This window comes from Ptychodera flava, chromosome 5 (assembly GCF_041260155.1).
Source record: "Ptychodera flava strain L36383 chromosome 5, AS_Pfla_20210202, whole genome shotgun sequence".
Classification (NCBI taxonomy): domain Eukaryota; kingdom Metazoa; phylum Hemichordata; class Enteropneusta; family Ptychoderidae; genus Ptychodera; species Ptychodera flava.
Window position 1 is genome coordinate 2,775,441 of NC_091932.1, and position 21,803 is coordinate 2,797,243.

At 37.5% G+C, this 21,803-nt stretch overlaps 1 long non-coding RNA gene across 2 annotated transcripts in view; it reads left to right on the plus strand.

The window, feature by feature from the left end:
• The first annotated feature begins 186 nt into the window (after positions 1-186).
• Positions 187-21,803, plus strand: part of LOC139132765 (uncharacterized) — a 64,366-nt gene continuing 42,749 nt past the window's right edge. The window contains exons 1-3 of one of the 2 annotated variants that reach the window (XR_011552413.1): positions 187-479; positions 15,238-16,022; positions 16,894-16,942. This is a non-coding gene — a long non-coding RNA (uncharacterized lncRNA). The remainder of the gene's footprint in view (positions 480-15,237; positions 16,023-16,893; positions 16,943-21,803) is intronic. The other variant, XR_011552414.1, reaches the window with a different exon arrangement.

The window sequence follows — 21,803 nt, forward strand, 5'->3', positions numbered from 1 at the left end:
AGATATACACTTGCTACGAAGTAAATGATAACTATATCGAGAAAATACATATGTTTTATCGACAGATTTTACTTAAAAATGTGTTTTTCAGATTGCTCTGTAGTTGCTCACATGATCACCAATAGAATCCGGTGAAATATCCGAACAAGAATCGATATCCGAAGGCGAGTCTACGCTACACTCTTCACTGCACTACACACATGCATGATCACTGTCGAAGCATCGATGCGCTGTGACCTTTGATGTCGTATCAACATATAATTACCGCAGGAAATGTCGCCGAAACAGTGAGCACTGTAAATGCCAACACTGCTGTAATCAAATGGACAGTAACCTTCAAACCCTCACAAGCCATTGTTGTAGCGATCGCACCGTGTAGAGCTGCCTGACATTGGCAGAGCCCGTTGTCATACGGAATCTGGTCATGTTCGCTCTGTGCACACTGTGTCCCTATACATTACTGTTAAAGAAAGTCGGAGGTGAGTGGGATGGGAGATATCGTTAAAGAATGTGTGATTATGGAGTGCATGTGTCTGGCTTGAGCCGGTTATAAGGGGTGGTGGTTACGCATTGTGGGACGAGGGACATGGAGAACACTGTATCTAGGTTACGTTGGCGACTGATGAAAGTTAATATCATGCATTTTTACTTTGTTTGTAAACCAGAATGTCGCACACCCGCAACTGATATCTGCAGAATTTTACGGCTGTATGTATGAAATGCTTTTGTTATCTACTGCGTAAGGACACACAGTTGTTCCAATAATCGCAACATCTGAGCATATTTAATCCCTTGAATCATCATGTGAATATCAGCCCCTCTGTAGAGCTGGTAGTGGTACATTACCAGACACAAACGCTTGTACAACACTGCAGTCCACAGACTATTGTAGTTCTTAGCATGGGCCTCATTAAGAATTAGTAGGAGTGGAAATTTGGAAACAGAATTTTCATTTCCTACAACAGCTGTGTTACATTTGAAATTTAGCAATTGCTGTGATTGCATTTGGTCATCTACTGTCAGTTTGCAATTGCTGGATAAATATTAGTATGCTGGTTGAGCAATTGAGTGTATGATAGCTGTAGAATTATTGGAAAACATTGTTTCATTTTGATAGCTGTTCCCCTCGGAAATTCTTACATAAACTGCACAGATCAATTTAACAAAAAGAGGTAGCAGGAATGAATTTAAAGGTTTTGAAGCCATCAATGCTGTGAAAGCATGTCACCTGTGTACAGAACACAAACCTAGTCAATGGCTGAGTCTGAGGAAGAGCATTGAACATACCAGTATGTCAGTTTTTTGGCAACTAACATATCAGCGCTGCAGCTGTTTCAGATCTTTGACGACAGCATCAACGTTGTTGCCTCTACTTAAGTGTTGCAGCCAGTAATTTAAAATCAGAAGACACTTTGTCCAACTACCATGTATTTTGGGGGACATTTTGCACATTTTGGGGACAGGATACGACAGTTGTCGATCAAATTTTGTTGGAAGGACACGTCCTAGCTGCAACACTGCTACTTTTCTGTTTTTTCAGCATAATCACAACTTTTTGTCAAGTGCGTCCTTTGATGAATTTAAAGTGAACAAATAAAAAAATTTCCTAAGGAATATTGCAGTACAAAGTGTTGACAACATTTCTATAACCACAGCAGAATATTTATGTGTGCATGAGGAAAACGTAGTGTTGAACATCTATTCTATGTGCAGAACTTTGCAATACATTACATCTTTATTTTTTCTAGTTGTGCATCCCTATCAAATGTTTAGCTATATGATAGTTTTTGGAGGGGCCATTAACAATTTTGAGGTTATTGAAGGAGGTCTGAAAAAGAATAAGATTTCAATCTCGATTCCTTTAGCTCCTCCCCACCGGTGGTTGTGAATGCAGCTTTATCAAAAGATACAACAAAAGGAAAGCTTTTATATACCATGGATTAATACAACTATTGTTGTCCGCCCACTTATGGATGGAAAACTAACATATTAACATTTGTTCGTCTGCCATTCCTAAAAGTCACTTCTGTATCCTGACTGCAGTATATCAGAACCTGACCTGAGGTGAACTCATTCGAATTTCTATAATATCATAAAAATATTCACTGAAGGAAGGATCTTGATGATGAAGGAAGAGGTCTGCTTCAGTGAAAATCAATTTACTGTGTAGGTACATAGGTGACACTGATGTGTTGTCTAAAAGTTGATCATTGTGATACTCATGGTCATTTTCTCATTTTTATTAGCTCATACTTGGCATATGTATATATACCAAGAGACATGGTAAGTCAGCGGTGTCTGTATGTCTGTATGTATGTATGTTAGTACCGGTGTGACGTGTATGCAGACGTATGTCCATCCACATGAAAAACTCCAAAAACCAAAGCACCTGCCTTCTGAGTACTTGCTGTACGGTTGCACCTAGGGGTGGAGATGTGAATTTGTTCACATTAACATATCCTTGTCAAAAATATGCAAATGAGGTAAAAAAGAGAAAATCCTGCAAATTGCTAAACGTCTGTAACCATAGGTCACTCCTGAGGCCTGATTGGCTTGAAACTTGGTCAAAACATTTCTTTCCTTGAAACTGCTGGTCCCACTGCTTTGAAACTTGGTATGCATGATCCAAAGGTTGTATAAAAATAGTGGTGAAATTTGTTGTATTTGTGTTTTGGGAGTAATTCTTTGCATTTTTGGTCAAAAAATTTCTCGTCCAGTTGCTTCGAAACTTGGTATGCATGTAACTAGAGGCAACCTTACATGAGTGTCTTTAAAATTTGGTGAAAGTTTCATAATTGTATTTTTGAGACAATTTTTTGTAATTTTGGTCAAAAAATAATATTCTTCTGAAGTTCTGGTTGGATTGCTTTGAAACTTGATATTCTTGATTGTAGGGGTAACTTCTGTGGGATGTGTAAAATTTGTGGTTAAATTGTCATATTAAATTTTGTGTTTTGGGGGCAATGTTTTGCATTTTTGGTCATAAAAATCATTTGCTCTGAAACTGCTCGTCTAATTGCTTTTAAACTTGGTATGCATGTAACTAGAGGCAACCTTTCATGAGGGTCTTCAAATTTATGTTTTGGGCAATTTTTCCAGTGTTTGGTCAAAATTCATTTTTGTTGGAAGTTGCATGTCTGATTGTTTTTAAACTTGGTATGCATGTTCCAAGGGGTAAATTGGTTTACTCACTCTAGCCTGCCAACAAGTGTCATTGATGTTATGTTTGTAGGTGTGACTGAAAAATTGATAGTGATTTGAAAATTGCAGAGTCTCCGATGCTACACACATTTTTAATATTTTGGGAATGACATGTATCATTAACAGGGCTCGAAATTAACTTTTTACCTGGTAGTCCACTTGGGCTACCATTTTCTGAAGTTGGTAGCCCAGTGACAATGGCTGGTAGTCCATGAATATTTTATTTTAGGGATACTGTACTCGTCTTAGGATAAGCCCGGTTCAGCAACACAAAATAGAAGTAAAACTAGGGGCTTCAACTCGAGAAATCCCATGTTATGTGTCACGAACGCTTAATTTATGCTAATTTATGTACATTCTTACACTTTCTATCACTGTCCAAATCGGTTTACACATACAAAGAAATTGTAAGTTGAGTAAAGGAAAACAGAAAAAAATACATTCTCATGATCCTTATGAACTGGCATGCCTTGTTACACCCGAGTCCCTCTCTACAGAACGTAATACATTTTATATTTACTATTTCAAATCAAACTGATTACACAATCTCTTGATACAGAAGCGACAGTTTTGTGAGATTTCTGCATCAAAACCCCAAAACTTGACACAAGTACGTCTTGTATGCTGCCGATCAACAGCATAGTGTGAACTGGCATGCAAAGACTGCAGGGAAAGCAACTCAACATTCTAGTATTAAACGCTCTGCATCTTGTGAAAACAACAACATAGCAGTGAAAATTGTAATAGTCACCAGAAAAAACTCCTCAAAAATAAAAGGATAATTGCTTCAAACAAATGAAACTGCATGTTGACTGCATTTAGCTCGTCTCAAAGTGACGGACATCGCAGGCCAAGTATTTCATGTCCCAGGCTTTGGTAGTCCGTTTGGGCTACCATTTCATGGATTTTGGTAGCCCAAGGGAAAAGTTGGTAGTTTGTGGACGCGGGACTACCGCTAATTTCGAGCCTGTATAAGTCAGTGTTTATTACAGAACCTTCAAGTCTGTATTTTTGGATTGACCCTGTCAAGACTGTTACTTACAGCCCATTGCCTTTTAACGATTACTTTAACTGGTGAAATACCATAGTCTCATACAATGGTACCTCCTTTTTCCATATTCATATAATACATCAAAGTTACAAATGTTTCTAGATGTTTATGCACTCAATACTATGCTGTTGCTATTCAATCTAATGACTCAAGTTATAATCCCTAAATTATTTCAAGAGACATTTAGCAAAACAATGATGATCATATAAGGTTATTCACAAATACCAAGATTTATGTTTGAGTATATTGTGTAGCGGAGGTAATGTCTGAGACGTGTACAATATTGAAGGGTACAAAGTATAGGGACATAAATCCCGGTATTTTGTAATGTATAACCTTATTCTCATACACCTTTTTAGTCCAATTTTGCCACAGAAAAGTTATATTTAGTCGTTTTTAGAATGCCCATTACACACTGCACTGAGCAATTGCAAGCAGACTGGGAACGCATTCACTGTGTCCACTAAGCGCACAGCATGAAATTTCAACCTGCACAGTGCAGTGCAGTAACTACATCAGTAGCATAATTTCGCTCAAATTCACAGGTTTTGGAATGGCCTTTATTCACTGCATGAAATACTGAATGTTTCGAAGTACAGTTTTGTTAAATGTGTAAAATCTTCTATTGTGTTTGCCCATGTTGATGTAAAGATGTTGTGAGGTCAAAGGTCAAATAGCATCCAATATCAACTAAAATTTATTGTACTCTACAACAGAGTTATTGTACTCCAGGGCAAAGTTATTGGATTATTTGTCCTCTGATACTGAAACATACCGGTACTGTACCGGTATGACAAAACTCCATTTAGGTAACAGACAGATACATAATAATATTGAATACTGTAAAAGTCTGCTGCATGGTTTTCTCCAACCCACACTGTGGTTCGGGATCACGCATCGCGTGAACCTGGACTTGACATAATGAACTTCACTTGCACACTTGATTTTTTGACTAAACCCATAGAATAGACGAATAAAAGTAGAGAAATTCTGATCCAGCAGATGAAATAGTATTTTAAAAAATTTACGGACTTGACTCACACATCCATGACAATGAAAATTGGAATTTTAAAATTTGAAATTTCACAGCGGACTTTCCAATTGTAGGGCATCACAAAAGTAGTTCCTTGTTAATGTTTTTACAGTTATTCTTTTGTTAATTTGCCTATGTTTTCCCTGTTTACAGATAATCTCTCATGGCCATCAGCTTAGCAATGCACAAGTTCATCCGTAAGCAAGTTGTCAGGCTACATGTACTCAACTTCTGCACCAGCTCAAATCAAATGTTTATTACAATGTATTACATATTCAAAAAAGTCAAATGATACTCAAAATTTTGGTCAGTCCATTTGTAAAATCAGTAATTTTGAACATAGAAATTCTAAAGGACAAACCAAGATAGTCTGAAAGTGTCCTTTCATCAACCTGAAGTACTTGACATAAACATTTGAGTTGTAATGATTTCTTTTCTTTCAAGGGCCTTTACATCCAGGGATGTCAATGATTAATAAAATACCGTATAAAGTCACCAGATATGACAGAATCATTTGGGTCATTTTGAGCTGAATTGTGTGTCTCAAGGCACTACTAAATAAATGTAAGGTGCTACCTTACCACACGGCATACTCAGAGTACTCATTTTGAAGCTTAAAGTTATTCCATACTTGTGGATTCATGAAGAAATTGCTAGACTAGTGGCACTTTCTTTGTAATGTGTTAAAGAGAAAGTAGGTGAAGGGATTTGTCAAAACTAATGGTACAATGCCAGTGCAATTTCTTTCAAACTTGACACAAGGATGATACACTTTGGCATACATGTTTGTTAGTTTTTTACTCATATTTGGTATATGTACCGTATTCATACCGAAGACAGCTTACCTGATAAGACAGTGGGATCTGTATGTATGTATGTATGTATGTATGTATGTATGTATGTGTGTGTGTATGTATGTATGTATGTATGTATGTATGTATGTATGTATGTGTGTGTGTGTGTGTGTGTTCGTGTATATATCATCATCTTTATCTTTATTACCCAATTATAACAAGTATTTACGTTCAGAAATAAATATCTATGCTATGGTAAAGGATCAACAGAAACGGAAAATAGCAAATGCTAGTCAAGTCTGTTCCCAATACCACTTTAAGTTGAAACATATATATATATATATATATATATATATATATATATATATATATATATATATATATATATATATATATATATATATATATATATATATATATATATATGGTTTTCAAAACATATCTCATTATTTTGCTAATGTACGGTATGTACCTTAAGGTAACATGGTAATACAGCTATCATCCCTTTTGTGATCACATAAGAAAGGTTTTTAGAAGGGATGACTTCCCTCACCACTCAGGAAAGCTTAACACAATTAATATATTTGTATAAAAGGGGCCACCTTTTGGCCAATCATGTAAGTTTTGTTTTGTGTATCAACTGCAGTTTCTTGTTCTACACCCCACAGAATGCTAGAATAACAAAATTTTGTTTGGCAAATACTCAGTATATGCATGTGTAGAGACCATAATCATTGTTGTTAATGAAAAATGAATGCTAGTCCAAACTGAAATTCAATTTAATTTTATAACAATGCTGACAGTACACATCTGGCTGTGCTTGACTGTTCATCACTCTTCAGGGAGTGGAATAAGAAACTTCAGTGAATACACCAAACAAAACCACCCGTAAATTAGGTGAACATTATAGCTTAATTGAGAATGCAAACATATTTCATATCAATCAGAGACAGCTTTGTTTTGCATCCCATTTTTAAAGTCCCCAAATCCTCTCAAGGGCCCCAACATACCCTTCATTCTCCCCTCCCCCTCCCCCTCCCTTCCCAAGGTATTTGTGAATGCAGCCTAACAAGTTCACCTGATAGTAGTTATCCTATATGTACCAGTAGATATATCATATTTGTAAAAAAATATTGTGTTTTAGTGGTCTTTATTATTCCCCATTGACGAAGTCCGGGGGGACTTAAAGATTGGGTCCTGTGTGTCCGTCTGTCCGTTCACGCAGATATCTCAGACATGCCCTGGTCAATTTCTTTCAAACTTTGCACAAAGATAGTACCCTACCCATACAGATGCACATCGATTTGTTTCACAATGCGATCAAATTTGGCCCTGTTAGAGGACTTTTTAGTTTACACCTCCATAGACTCCCATGTATAAGGCAGTTCTCCATAGACTCCCATGTATAAGGCAGTTCTCCATAGACTCCCATGTATAAGGCCAAGAAAAATAAAAATTTAGTTTCTCATCGTATTCATATTGCAAAAATGATGCAGTGACACAGTTTTTAGTCCCCATGGATGAAGTCCAGGGGGCTTATAGATTGGGTCATGTCCATCCGTTTATGCAGATATTTCAGACATGCCATGATCAATTTCTTTCAAACTTTGCACAAGGATAGTACCCTACCCCGTACAGATGCAGGTCGATTGGTTTTGTGATACAATCCAAGATGGCCGCCAGACGGCCATTTTGTTACGATTTTTTTTGTATTCTCAGCCATAACTGAGGCATGTCTCAACCGATTTCTTTCAAATTTGGTACAACGGCATTGATCTATGTCATACATATGCATATTGATTTTTTTTGTAATATGATCCAAGATGGCCGCCAGGCAGCCGTTTTGTTACGATTTTTTCATGTTTTAAGCCATAACTAAGGCATGTCTGAACCGATTTCTTTCAAATTAGGTACAAGGGCACAGATCTTTGTCATAGCAGCCATTTCGGTACGATTTTTTTTTGTGTTTTGAACCATAACTCAGACATGTCTCAACTTATTTCTTTCAAAAGTGGTACAAGGACATATAGACCTTAGTCATACATGAGAATGTCGATTTTCGTTGTGATAGATCCAATATATGGCTACCAGTTGCAGTGTTGAATCTAGGGCGCGCCATTGCGGGATTGGCGCGTTTCAGCAAAAAATCCCGCACTGAAAACAACCCAGTGCGTCACTATGGGCGCACTCACAGAGAACAACGGGTAGCTGTAAATAGGTCAACAGGAGCACATTTGATCTCTGTTGTGCTCTTTTTCATTGTTAAATGTCACCACGTTTTGAGTGAATATTTGCTACATTTTGCTAGTATTTTACCAATGATTTTGTGTGTGAATATTTTAACAGCATGCGCCCGTTTTGAGTGACATTTGAGTTTGTTACATTGTGTTTAGCGTCATATGAAAACTTGTATGATTGGATGTTTTTGTAATGTTTTGCGTATTACGTCTCCGAACTGTTATTTTGAAAGTACGAGCTCTAACAAACCAGTCGAAATGAAACGTATTACGTCATATTTTACACGAAAAAATGACAGAGATGATATGCCTGTACTGAAGATGCAGAAAGTACCACTGCCGATAAATTCAGTACAACCGGTAATATCTCGGAAAATTCCTCAGCTAAAAGCGGGGATGATCAGTCAGAAAATGCCGATGTGGATTCGCCACCTTCGAAGTTGAAAAAGACGTCCACTGTTTCAAGGAAATTCAACCGAAAATGGCTGGCAGATCACCAACGGTTGGAATACGATGAAGACGGCGGAATGAAGTGCCGCGAGGCGAAAAAGAAAACCCCTTCACCGAAGACAAGGGATGTCGCAACTATCGCACGTCGACACTTGCGCGACACGTCGATTCGGCCGACCACCAAAATGCAGTACGCAATACTGTTCTTCCAAAAATCGGTGACATCAGCTCACGGCCAAGCTGAACAATCCATAATTGCCGGTATGCGCACAGTTTACTGGATGGTTAAGGAAAATATTGCAACACACAAATTTCCATCCCTTCTCCAGCTACTAGAATTACAGGGTTGCGAAAATGTTCAGAAAATGGGAGTCGGAAAAAACGCAACCTATGCTTCGATTCCTTCGAAGGCAACAGCTGATGAGTATATCGAAGTCATCGCTGAGGTGGTGTCCGCCAGTGTGATGGAGCTGGTAAATAATAGCCGTTTCATTTCAATCTTAATTGATGAAAGCACGGACATTGCCGTCACAAAGAAATTAAATATATATGTACGCGTTATCGGTACTAATTTTCAACCTCGCACACTTTTCTATGGAAACGTACTCATGGAACACGGACACGGATCAGCTGAGGCGGTTTACAACACACTTGTCGCTGAACTAAACTCATGTAATGTCGCACTATCTAAGGTCATGTGTATGGGTTCAGACGGTGCCTCCGTCATGACGGGCCAGAAGTCTGGCGTGAGTACGCAACTAAAATCAGACAACCATTATCTTGTGAATATCCATTGTATCGTGCACCGTTTAGCGCTGGTACGTAACAAGTCAGGCAGCCGCGAAAGTGCCGTATCTGCACAACGTGTACCAGAAAACGATGACCGATCTCTACTATTTCTTCAGTAAATCGGCACTCCGCACGGGTGGTTTGAAGCACATTCAAGAGGTGTTAGAATGCCCCACCTTGAAAATTAAGGAAGTTCATTCCGTACGGTGGTTTTCATTCTATAGTGCACTGGATGCAGTTTATCGGAGTTGGAACTCGTTAATCACCTATTGTGCCGAACAAGAAACAAATCCGACCTCCAAAGGTTTTGGTAAAAAACTCACCAACTACGAGTTTATCGCCACTATGCACTTGTTAATGGATATCATCCCACTGCTAACGGAGCTAAGTCTCGTGTTTCAAAAGCAGGAAGTTGACATCGCGACAATTCGGCCTGCTCTCACAGCCGTCATTACGCAGTTGGAACATGCCAAGACGGAAGATGGGCACTACATGAAACTGCTGTCCACGTCGCTTACTATCGATGCCGATGGGAAGTGGTCCTTGCACGGACATGTAATTTCATACGACCAAAGACAACAAGCTACCTTTGACCACGTATGGCGAGATTTTCTGAGCAATCTGCTTGAGGAGCTCAATAAACGATTTCCGCCCGAATCAACTGCTGTGGTTGACGCGTTTGAAGTTCTTGCCCTGCGAACTCTGTCATTCGTTCCGAGCGACCAGTTACATACATTTGGCAACGATAAACTAGAAAGTCTGATTGCCCACTATGACGGCATTATCGAGAAGGACGCAACGCGACAGGAGTGGTTACTTCTGAAAGAAGTCGTACTCCAGCAACGGTACCCACGAGATAAGATGGCCACACTGTGGGGAATTGTTAACCAGTTTCACGGGGATTCCTTTCCAAACTTGCTGAAACTAGCAGAAATAGGACTGATCCTGCCTATCCACACAGCGGACTGTAAGCGCGGGTTTAGTGTTCAAAATAACATCAAGACATACTCGCGGAATAGGCTCGACGCACTGACCCTACATAGGCTAATGATGATAAATATCGAGGGCCCGAGTCTCGCAGAATTCGACTACGACCGAGCTGTTTGCGTGTGGTCAGCTAAAAAAGACAGACGTGTCTTTAAAAAAACTTGAATTTGTATGTTTACGGCATGGAGTCCGTCCGACACCTCCGTCGTTTACAGGAATCGGGACGTAAACACTGCGTACAAGTGATCGACCTCTGTGACCTTTACAACGTAACTAGACAAAACATTTTGGTCAAAGTTTTTCTTTCTCATGAAGCGCACTGGTGACCTCTGTGAGAGGGATTTGACCCGCGTCGTTATCGATTATGCAAATACAATACAGTTATTATCACTCAAAACCGGCGTGCAGTTTGATTTAATATTCACATCCAGACTAGTACTGCTGAAATGTCAGCAAAACATAATAAATCATCACTCAAAGAGTAGGAACTTTTGAACAGAACTTCAATACAATGTTCAACTTTATTAGCAGTTTTGCATGCATGTTGGAGTGCAAATTGAACTCTGCAGTATTCTGAAAATAAAAACAAATACATTGTTATAATTGTTATCTTCACAATTACTAGTTTGTTGTGTTCACAAATAGGTATGTGTGGATTTCTCCACAAGGGGATTTGAGTGGTGGGGCACAATTGTGTTTTTTTTTGAAATAATAATATTCATATATTGCAGTTAATAAACACGCAAAAGAATGCATTTTCACCAAACGGAATATACAAAATATATCATAGATTTGTCCCCTTTGTTTTTTCCCATATTTAGAACGCCAGATAAATAACAGATTACCACAATATAAAGTGTTAAAAAATTGTCCCCTAAATTTTCAAAATGTCCCCCAAAATTTGAGTCTATGGGCCCAAATGTCCCCCAATCCTGAGATCCTAGATTCAACACTGCAGTTGGCCATTTTGTTTTCCATAATACAATTCAAGATGGCCACCTGACTGGCATTTCACTGCCAGTTTCGGGGTTTTTTTCACAATACAAACAAAAATGGGCACCTGATGGGCATTTGGCCTCCTGTATTTTATGGCTAAAGCTAGTAAATGTTTTGACTGATGTCAACTTTGCACATGGACAACACACTGTATCTTTTATTTGCACATAAGATATTTCATCAATATGATCCAATATGGCTGCCAGATGACTTTGATTCATTTTGTTAATGGCGTGTCAGTCCCAGTGGACAAAGTCTTCGGACTTGTAGATTAGGCTCTGTGTTTTCATGCATCTGCACAGATATCTTATACATATACTACACACATGAGCACATCCACTTCATATCTGGTATTAGGATTTTTCTGGTTCAGAACCATAACTTAGACATGCCTCATGTATATCTGGGATTTTAATTTTTCCCGATTTAGAACCATAACTTAGACATGCCTCATGTGTTTCAAATTGGGAACAACGACCTAGACCTACGGTATGTGCCCATAGATCTCAACAAATACCGGTACACTCCAGTGATACTTCTTAATGTAATAAGGATGGCGGCCTACATTGGTTTTATGTCTTCACCACCATGGAACTCTTTCTCAGCCATTAAGCCCCATCTGTATTGCAGTATTTTTAATCACATGCCTAATTAATGAAGAGGACTCCATCCTCTCTCAGGACTTGTAATTAAAGTACCCATTAACAAGTGGTGACTGTGTCATCAACGATGACTTGTTATACAAAATGGCACAAATTTGCAATGCCATTCTTCATTCAACAGCGATGAAAATGTATCCTGGGTAGGTCAGGGTGTAACTGGCTATAGTGTTCTATAAGTAATATACCCTGCATTTACCCTTCAGCTAAATTTAAAAGCTCTATGAGTAACGTACTTAAAAGAACTACTGGTACTCTCTCATGCATAAAACATGGAGTGCCATTCACTTGTACAGAAATTTGCAAGAAATTTGCGAGAAATGGATACTTTCTCGCTTTTAGCTCCGCTGTCAGCGACGCGGAGCTTATCAAATCAATTGATTTTCTGTTGTCGTCCGTCGTCCGTTGTCCGTCGTCGTCCGTCGTCTGTCAACAATTGCCTTCTCCTCTGAAACCGCAAGTCCAATTGCTTTGAAATTTTATATGCAGTTCACTTAGGGTGACCTCACTTAAGTTTTTTCAAATCGTGGTGAAATTTGCATATTTGTATTTTGGGGGCATTTTTTGGTGTTTTCGGTAAAAAACTCTTCTCTGAAACCGCTTGTCCGATTGCTTTGAAATTTAAAGTGCAGTTTACTCAGGGTGACTTCAGTCAGATTTGTTCAAATCGTGGTGAAATTTGAATATTTGTATTTTTAAGGCAATTTTTGTCATTTTTAGTAAGAAAATCTTTAAAAATCTTCTTCTCCAAAACTACCAGTTAGATAGCTTTGATATTTGGTACGTATGTCCCTAGGGATGATTTTTTTCAGATTTGTTCAAATTGTGCAGAAATATGCAAATTTACATTTTTAAGGCAATTTCTGCCATTTTTGGTCAAAAAATGTTTTTCTTAAAAAGTACTGGTCTGATAGTTTTGAAATTTTGATATACAGGTTTCTATAGATGAACTAAGTAATAAGTATTGACTTTCTGATGAAATCTGTAATTTTGTATTTTTGGGGCAATTTTTGCCATTTTTGGTCAAAAAATGTGTATTTCCAAAGCTACTCATGTGATAGCTTTTAAGTTTGGTATATACAGGTTCCTACAGATGAACTAAATGATATTTGTTGAAATTATGATGAAATCTGCAATTTTGTATTTTTGGGGCAATTTTTGCCATTTTTGGTCAAAAATGTGTATTTCCAAAACTACTCATCTGATAGCTTTGAAATTTGGTACAGAGGTTTCTACAGATGAGCCTAGTAATACATATTGAATTTCTGATAAAATCTGTAATTTTGCATTTTTGGGGCAATTTCTGTCATTTTTGGTCAAAAAATGTGTATTTCCAAAACTACCGTACTCATCTGATAGCTTTGAAATTTGGTATACAGGTTTCTATAGATGAATTACATGATATTTTTTGAAATTATTGTGAAATCTGCAATTTTGAATTTTTGGGGCAATTTTTGCCATTTTTGCTCAAAAAGTGTACTTCTCAAAAAGTACTGGTCTTACAGCTTTGAAATTTGGTATACAGGTTTCTATAGATAAACTAAGTAATATATATTTAATTTCTGATGAAATATGTAATTTTGTAATTTTTGGGGCAATTTTTGCCATTTTTGGTCAAAAAATGTGTATTTCCAAAACTACTCATCTTATAGCTTTGAAATTGGTAGACAGGTTCCAATAGATGATCTAAATGATATTTATTGAAACAATGAGGAAATCTGCAATTTCATATTTTTGCAATTGGGGCAATTTTTCCATTTTTGACAAAAAATGTGTTCCTAGAAAAGTACTGGTCTGATAGCTTTGAAATTCGATATGCAGGTTCCTACAGATAACTTAAATTTGATCTTTTGAAATTATGATGAAATCTGCAATCTTTATTTTTTGGGGCAATTGTTGCCATTTTTGGTCATTTTTATTCTCAAAAACTACTCATCGGATAGCTTTGGTTGAGATGTTCTTAGGGATGATCCGATGTGATATCAAAGTATGATGAAATCTTCAATTGCGTATTTTTGCAGCTATTTTAGCCACTTTTTTCCTGGCCACTGCATTGAGCTATCTAAGATTTCCACCTTCTTCATCAACATGTGTCAAAAATAGTTATTCTCTACATAAACACAGCGGAGCCATATCAGCCGCTAGGTCGCTTGTTTGCAAGAAGTAAGCGAGAATACGTACTTTCTCGCAATAAATTAGTGAGAATTTAATTTTCTCGCAATTTCTGGCAATCAGCTGGTGAGAACTGTGTTTTCTTGCTCAGCATCTGCGAGAAACTGAATTCTCGCAATCAATCAGTGAGAAATTCGTTTTCTCGCTCTGCATCTGCAAGAAATTGTATTCTTCTGTGTAAGCATTTCACAAAAATTTCACAATGTCTCGCAGATGCAGAGCGAGAAAACATAGTTCTCGCTAATTGATTGCGAGAATTCAGTTTCTTGCAGATGCATGCAATAAAGCACAGTTCTCACAGCTTGATTGCGAGAAACTATGTATTCTTGCTTACTTCTTGCAATACAGCAAGAAAGTATCCATTTCTCGCAAATTTCTCGCAAATTTCTGTACTAGTGCCATTGAAAACAAAACGTGGGTTAACTGGAGTGTACAAACAACTTCACACTGAACTGAAAGCTTGAATGTTATTATTGATTGATTGTTTCCATGGTAACCTAAAGAGGTTAATATAGTATTACTATAGCTAGTGTAACAACAATTGCTGTGTCAGCATTTCTACACATCAGCCAGACAACAATTGAAATCATATAGCTACATGTATAGGATATTGGTTCATAAGATTGTAAAGTATCAGAATGTTATTATGGGAAATGTTTTGTTCATTTAATAATTTGTGGAGGGTGAAAATGAAACTGGTCAAATGAGAGTGTACGGTATGGTACTTACACACGGTGATACTTGAAAAATCGCTGATCCTGGATTTACAATTTATTTATACCAAGGATCATTTTCTGAGAATAGCGTAAATTAAGCATTCATGCAAAATCAAAAATTTTCACTCACAAATTTCATTCTTTCCTTACAGGAACAGCAGAGTCCAATGTCGAAGCATTGCTAAAATATCAGAACTGACATATGGACAGAATGAAGTTAGTATCTTGGTATGCCTGACACAACTCACACAGGACCATGAATAGCATTGCGAGACTGAAGTTGATAGCTTTGTATTCTTGACAATACACAATTCACCAAGGACAAGAATGTGCAGACTGAAGTTGACAATTTGGTATTCCTGACAGTACACAACTCAAACAGGACAACGGATAGAATGCGGAGACTGAAATTTAAAATTTGATATTCCTGACAGTAACACTCACGCAGGACGGAATGGCTAGAATGCGGAGACTGAAGTTGATAACTTTGTATTCCTGACAGTTCACAATTCACCCAGGACAATGGGTAGAATGCAGAGACTGAAATTGATAACTTGGTACAATGTATGCCTGACAGTACACAACTCACACGGGACAATAATGCGGAGACTGAAATTTATAATTTGGTATTCCTGACAGCCACAATTCACACAGGCTATAATGCGGAGACTGAAATTGATAACTTGGTATTCCGTTCAGTACACCATTCGCCAAGGACAATGCATGGATAGAATGCAGAGACTGAAATTGAGAATTCGGTATTCCTGACAATACAGAACTAACACAGTACAATTATGGATACAGTGTGGAGACTGACTTTGATACCTTGGTATTCCTACCAATACACAACTCACACATGACAAGCTGTCCGACTGTCAGTGAGTACTAGAAGAATGAGAAGGACCTACATATTTTACAAGTGTTCATTGGAGTACAGGTAAACTTGTTACTTACATACTTGTCAAGATTCCTAACACAATGGTCAGCTCTACATGTCTCTTTTATACTTGTTTGAGTGATTTTAATCTATCAACACTACCTGCTCCTCTCCCAGTTGTAAAGTTTAGCATACCTGTATAGATCAGTCCCCTGGTGTTCATGATATAGGAAGTATGAACAATTTTGTATATGTGTGAGCTGTTGAAGCGCATGGATTACCAGATATGAACTGAAAACGATCCAGACCCTGTGTTATTTGGGTTTCCCAGTCATTTTCCCGCTGATCCCCTTTGTTATATCAATGCAATTTAGGGACGGCTGAAATGTTACTGCAGGGGTTCTCAAATCATTTACCAATGTTCCAGAACATTAGCAAAAACAAATGTATCATCAATACATTTTATTTTATAATGCAATCCATATTTATTATCACTCAAGTACATCACTGTGGATACAAGTAATGTTTAATATAAATATGATCAAGGCAAGATCCATCGTCTGTCGTTGACTACTGAACAGGTTGTACGGTATATAGTTGAAGTGCTTTGTCATAAGCTAAGTTAGTTGTCAAGTAGATTGTGTGTCCAGGCAAGTCAAAATTGAAATCAACAATTATTACAGTTGGCATATTGTAGTCAAGTGTACTGATGAGGTGAATGACAGCATGTTGTAAGTTTAATATACCGGTAGATGATGATGAAGACTTATAAACACCAACAACTTGAACTAAATCAAAGATGGTCTGTTGTATTGCAGTTGTGTACTATGTGTCAAAGTGATGCAATGACTGTTTGGTAAATTCAAGAGTGCTTTATTCACTGTAAATAATTATGCCATGATATGATCTTAATTAATTGTTTTGTGTTCAGGATGTTTATGTTCCAGTGTCTGAAAAGTTAGAAGCCACAGTTTTAACAGGTAATCTGCTCTCTTGCATTGCATCTCTTCTCAGTGCTGAATGATATTTGATTTTCTTGCAATGAGGTTATGTTGAGACCATTGGGCTTTGTCCTCCCAGCTGCATTAACTTGTATAACAGTAGTGAGTGATTTACTTTATCTAAAGCTTTGGCAATGTCTACGAAAAGGCAATAAAATTTTCCATGTCTTACACTCAGATATTTCTGGATTAACGCATGGAGGGTGAAAATATTATCAACAGCGCTATGATTTTCCAGAAAACCTGCCTGACAATCTGAAAGCACGTTGACTTCATCAGACCACATTGTTAACCTAGTATATAAATAGAAGTAAAAATCTTACCAAGGACATTCAAAAGAGAAATACCACTATAATTGTTGACATCATTTTTGTCTCCTTTTTTTAACAATGGTATCACAATAGCAGTTGTCCATTCAGATGGGAACGTCCCAGAGTCCAGAATAAAATTGAACATTTCTTATAAAAGTGGCAAAATAACATTTGCTGAAAACTTGAAAAATTCATTTGGAAGTCCGTCAGGGCAAGGTGCTTTACCTGCTTTTAATTTTTTTAAGCTGCGCAGTATTTCTTCTTCACTAATTCTTTCATTCAGAATACTTGACACATCACAATCTGTATTTTCTTTAGTTACACGTTAAAAAGATCTACTTCCTCCTCTATAGAGCGGAGAAAGTCAATATCCCCAGAATGAATGTCGTGACACTATCTATATAAAGCACTGAAATCAGTGATCGTACCACATCTCTGCTGTAATTTCATTTGATAAATGACCCTTACGTTTCACAATTATTTTCAGGAGTGACCAGAATTCACCAGAATTTTTGCAAGTGGCATCCCTGAGTTGATTTCTTATCTTATCTTGGTACTGTCTTTTACCCTCCCTGCAAGTCTGGTTGAATTTATTCCTAGCAATTTTGTACTGTGTCAAGTGGTCCTCTGAGCAATTTTGCCGAAATAACTGAAGTTTTTCATGGACAGTAATTTTGGCACTCAAACATGATGAACTGAACCATGGTGGCTGGTTTGACTTTTTCACTCTATTGAATCTGGGAACATCTCCACATGCTGTCTTGAGCGCCTCATTTAAATTCAAAATGGCTGTGCTGATGTCAGCATCTAACACATTCTGAACATGTGGAGATTCCAGATTACGCATAAAGGATTTTCTTTTTGCTTCAGTCAGGTGGAATCGTGTATAATTAGAAGTAGAACTATTGAAATACCGAAGTTGCTTTCTTGTAAAGAAGATTTTACGCAATTAACTTAACAGCTGATTGGAAAGTGGTCAGAATCGATCCTGGGTAAAACGTTGAAATTATCTACATAACAAATCAAATCTGATGGAACTATACAATAGTCAACTACACTACAACCACTAGGAGTTATGCAAGTAAATTTTCCATCTCTGTCACCTTTAAGCCGACCATTGGCAATATGTAAATTAAAATTCTTACAAATGTTCAACAGAGCTTTACCCGCTTCATTTACAATGGTGTCTTTTGAATTATTTGGTACAGTGAAGTCAGATGGTTGATAGTCAACATTTTCAAAAGGCAAATATTCAACAGAGTCGTCTAAAATAAAATCATCTTCGGAACCCGTTCTTGCGTTGAAATCCCCACGAGGTATGAAATATTTTTCAGAATTACTGCCATTTAATTCAATAAGCTTGGCTTCCAAAGCGTCAAAATTAAATAAACAATTATCTGGTCTGAAATAGCAATACCCCAAAATAACTCCTTTATCAAGTTGAAAAACAGACTTATTGGACTCAATGAAAACAGAGTTTTAAATATAACAGTGAACTCTGTCGATTCTGTGAGTGATTGATTTTTAGCTACTATAGACTATAGTCTATAGAAGCTATTGGGATGGGTATCCGTCCGGCGTCCGGCGTCAGTCTGTATGTATGTATGTATGTATGTATGTATGTATGTATGTATGTATGTATGTATGTATGTCCGTTTGTGAGGCGTCCGTCCACTCAAATATCTTGAGAACCGCTGTACTTACTGATTTGATATTTGTTGTGTTGATGAAAAATGTGATTTTGAGAAACTATTTTTTTAAGTTTTTGATATTGTTGAAAATAGGCAAATTAATGCCAAAAAAGGTGTTTTTGGTAAAAAATCTTCTTCTTCATAACCGCTGGTCAGACAGCTTTGTTATTTGGTATACAGGTCCCTAGGGGTAACCCAGCTTAGATTTGTTCAAATTGTGATGAAATATGCAAATGTGTATTTTTAAGGAATTTTTTTGTCATTTTTGGTCAAAATTTTACTTACATTGTATGTAATTCTTGTACTGTGTAAACCCTATCAATTCACCCAGAAAAAAATAATTAATATGATTTTAAATAATTGAATTAATTAGGAAATCATCAAAGCCAAAATAATTTTAGTGTAGAATTATCAGAAAGTTCAACTTTTTTTGACAGTTCATAGTGAAATGCTTACCATCTTGGAGGATTAAAACATGTAAAGGCAACTTTCCTGAATCCCAACTTTGACATATTCTGAACCGTCATTTATTGTGCCCTGTATGTTATCTAAAAGATATTGTTCAAAATAGTCAATAGAGATAGAGATAGAGAAAGTTCTAATTTCCATTTATGGTTGACTTGGTAAGGATAAATTACTTTTTGAGGAAAAAAATAGAGTGGTCGATTAAAAGAGTGGTCAAAGTGATAGGGTTTTTATGGTAAAGCTGGGCTGTAAGATTCCTCATGTGCTATTTATAGCAATTATGCAATCTGTGTAAACAGTGCAATGAAAGTTACATGATTCCTTACCAGTCTGCACGATAACCCGGCTTTAGAGGTGTGGCCGGTACCAGCGATTTGATTGGGTATTGTAGGGTGATTGGCATGTGTGACATTATGTTAGAAACCATTTTCTTTAATGGGTGCGATCAATCGCTAAGGTATAAATAACAATTAATATTTGTTATCATATGAAGATATTTTACAATAATTTGATATTGTTTGTAATATATTCAATTAAAATAATTATTTCGTTGATGATTTGAAGACGTTGACAACCTCAGTATGCACGTGTTCTATGAGAGTTAAATTTCCCACCCTCCGCATAAATGGTTGACACTTCGACGAGAGTTGACCGCTGTCGATGCTACAACATCAAAACATTAGAACAAGAAACTCACATGGTTCTTAAAGTTACGGATCAAATTTAAAGCTAATGATGTTTCTAGAGTAGAAATAAAGATAGGTACAAACCGTACAAAAATGGCTTTGTTGGAACGAACCTACATTGAAAGGTCTAAATGTAGCGATCACATGAACATCCCGACCGGTCCAACTACCCGTCGACTGCCGTACTGTCAAGATTCGATGTCTAAAACACCAAAGAGCTGCTGTTTAGCCCCTGCTGATGTGTACCAGCCCCCAAAGAGTACTACCACATTTATAGAAAGCTACAAAATATGCGTCTGTTTTTACTCACAATTACTGTATCCCTGTCTCAAAACTGTCATCCATATAATTTCCTGACGGGCAGTGTCACTGAGTGTGTGGATACCGGATACGATCATCGTTGCATGGACATACCACAGATGATCGTTGACACTCGCTGGAAAAACGACGGCTGGGACTATTATTTTGTTTGGTTTTACAGAGTGTAATGGGCTCAGGTACAGATATATCGACTGATTACAGATATTGGAAGGTAGATTGCCTGTAGGGCAGTGACGGGCAGCAGTATGACCCTTTGATCGAACACTTGCAACACTGCCTGCGATCGCAGACCAGTTGTGAGATCGACAGAAATTTTAGTTGTTGGGATTTTTTCAACAAATACGGGCTACCACAAGTTTACCTCTGAATGCGGTTGTAATTAGCAACCTCTACTACATTACATTAATACAGAAAATGTGCTCATACGCCGACGAGTTATTCCGTATTGTGCAAGTTTTGTGCATTTCAAGTGGCTCGCCGGTGAAGCTATGAATGAGCACGCACGAGTGAGTAATACACGACAGCTCATTATGCATGACCTTATTATGTCTAGCCTCTAAACCAATAGGCGCAGTTTTGAGATGTCATGTGATACTATTCATGAGCATTTGTTTACAACATATGCGATTTTCCCGCCACGTCGTTAGCCTTTGTTTTCTTGATTATCTACACCTATTTTACCGTATTAAGGCATAGCTGATGAGTCATACTTTGAGGGCAATAATAATCAGCTAAGCTGCATTCAAGAAAGTGGTAAGGTATTGGTTAGTACCGCGCTTCGCGCCCTTACGACTGGGATTTGACATGTGTCAATCAATGGTTTTCACTGCAAGTTACTCGAAATCTTGTCAATCAGAGCAATTACCGACGAGGGGGCAAGCCCCCGATGAGTAACATGAAGTTGTATATTGCCAGGAGTAAACCATTGCCAATTGGAGAGGTTTGCATTAGTCTGACGGTACTTAAGGTGGAACATAATCGGCTTGAAAATTTTAGGGTTTTTCATTGTTTCGCTCAAAAGTTAACTGTGCTGAGAACACATTTTAATGACCCACAGAAATGATTAATCATTTTTAAACAATTAGTAATACCTAAAGGTCTTATTTTTCATACTAAATTGTCAACATGATTTTTAGACCAAAAATTACAAAGTTTCAAAGAGAGGTCCTGTCAACCCCATAGAAAATGTACCCTCCATTTCTCCGTGCAGTGAGGTCACCAGCTGAGCGGGCGGGACTTTAGCACCCGTTTACCGTATTGTGGAAGCTATGCCAAAGGTGACACTTGCAGCCTTTTTCAAGCAGCGTCGTGCTCAACAGCACGATTATGCCACAAAATTGACAAAATTTTCGTATTTTGCCCTATA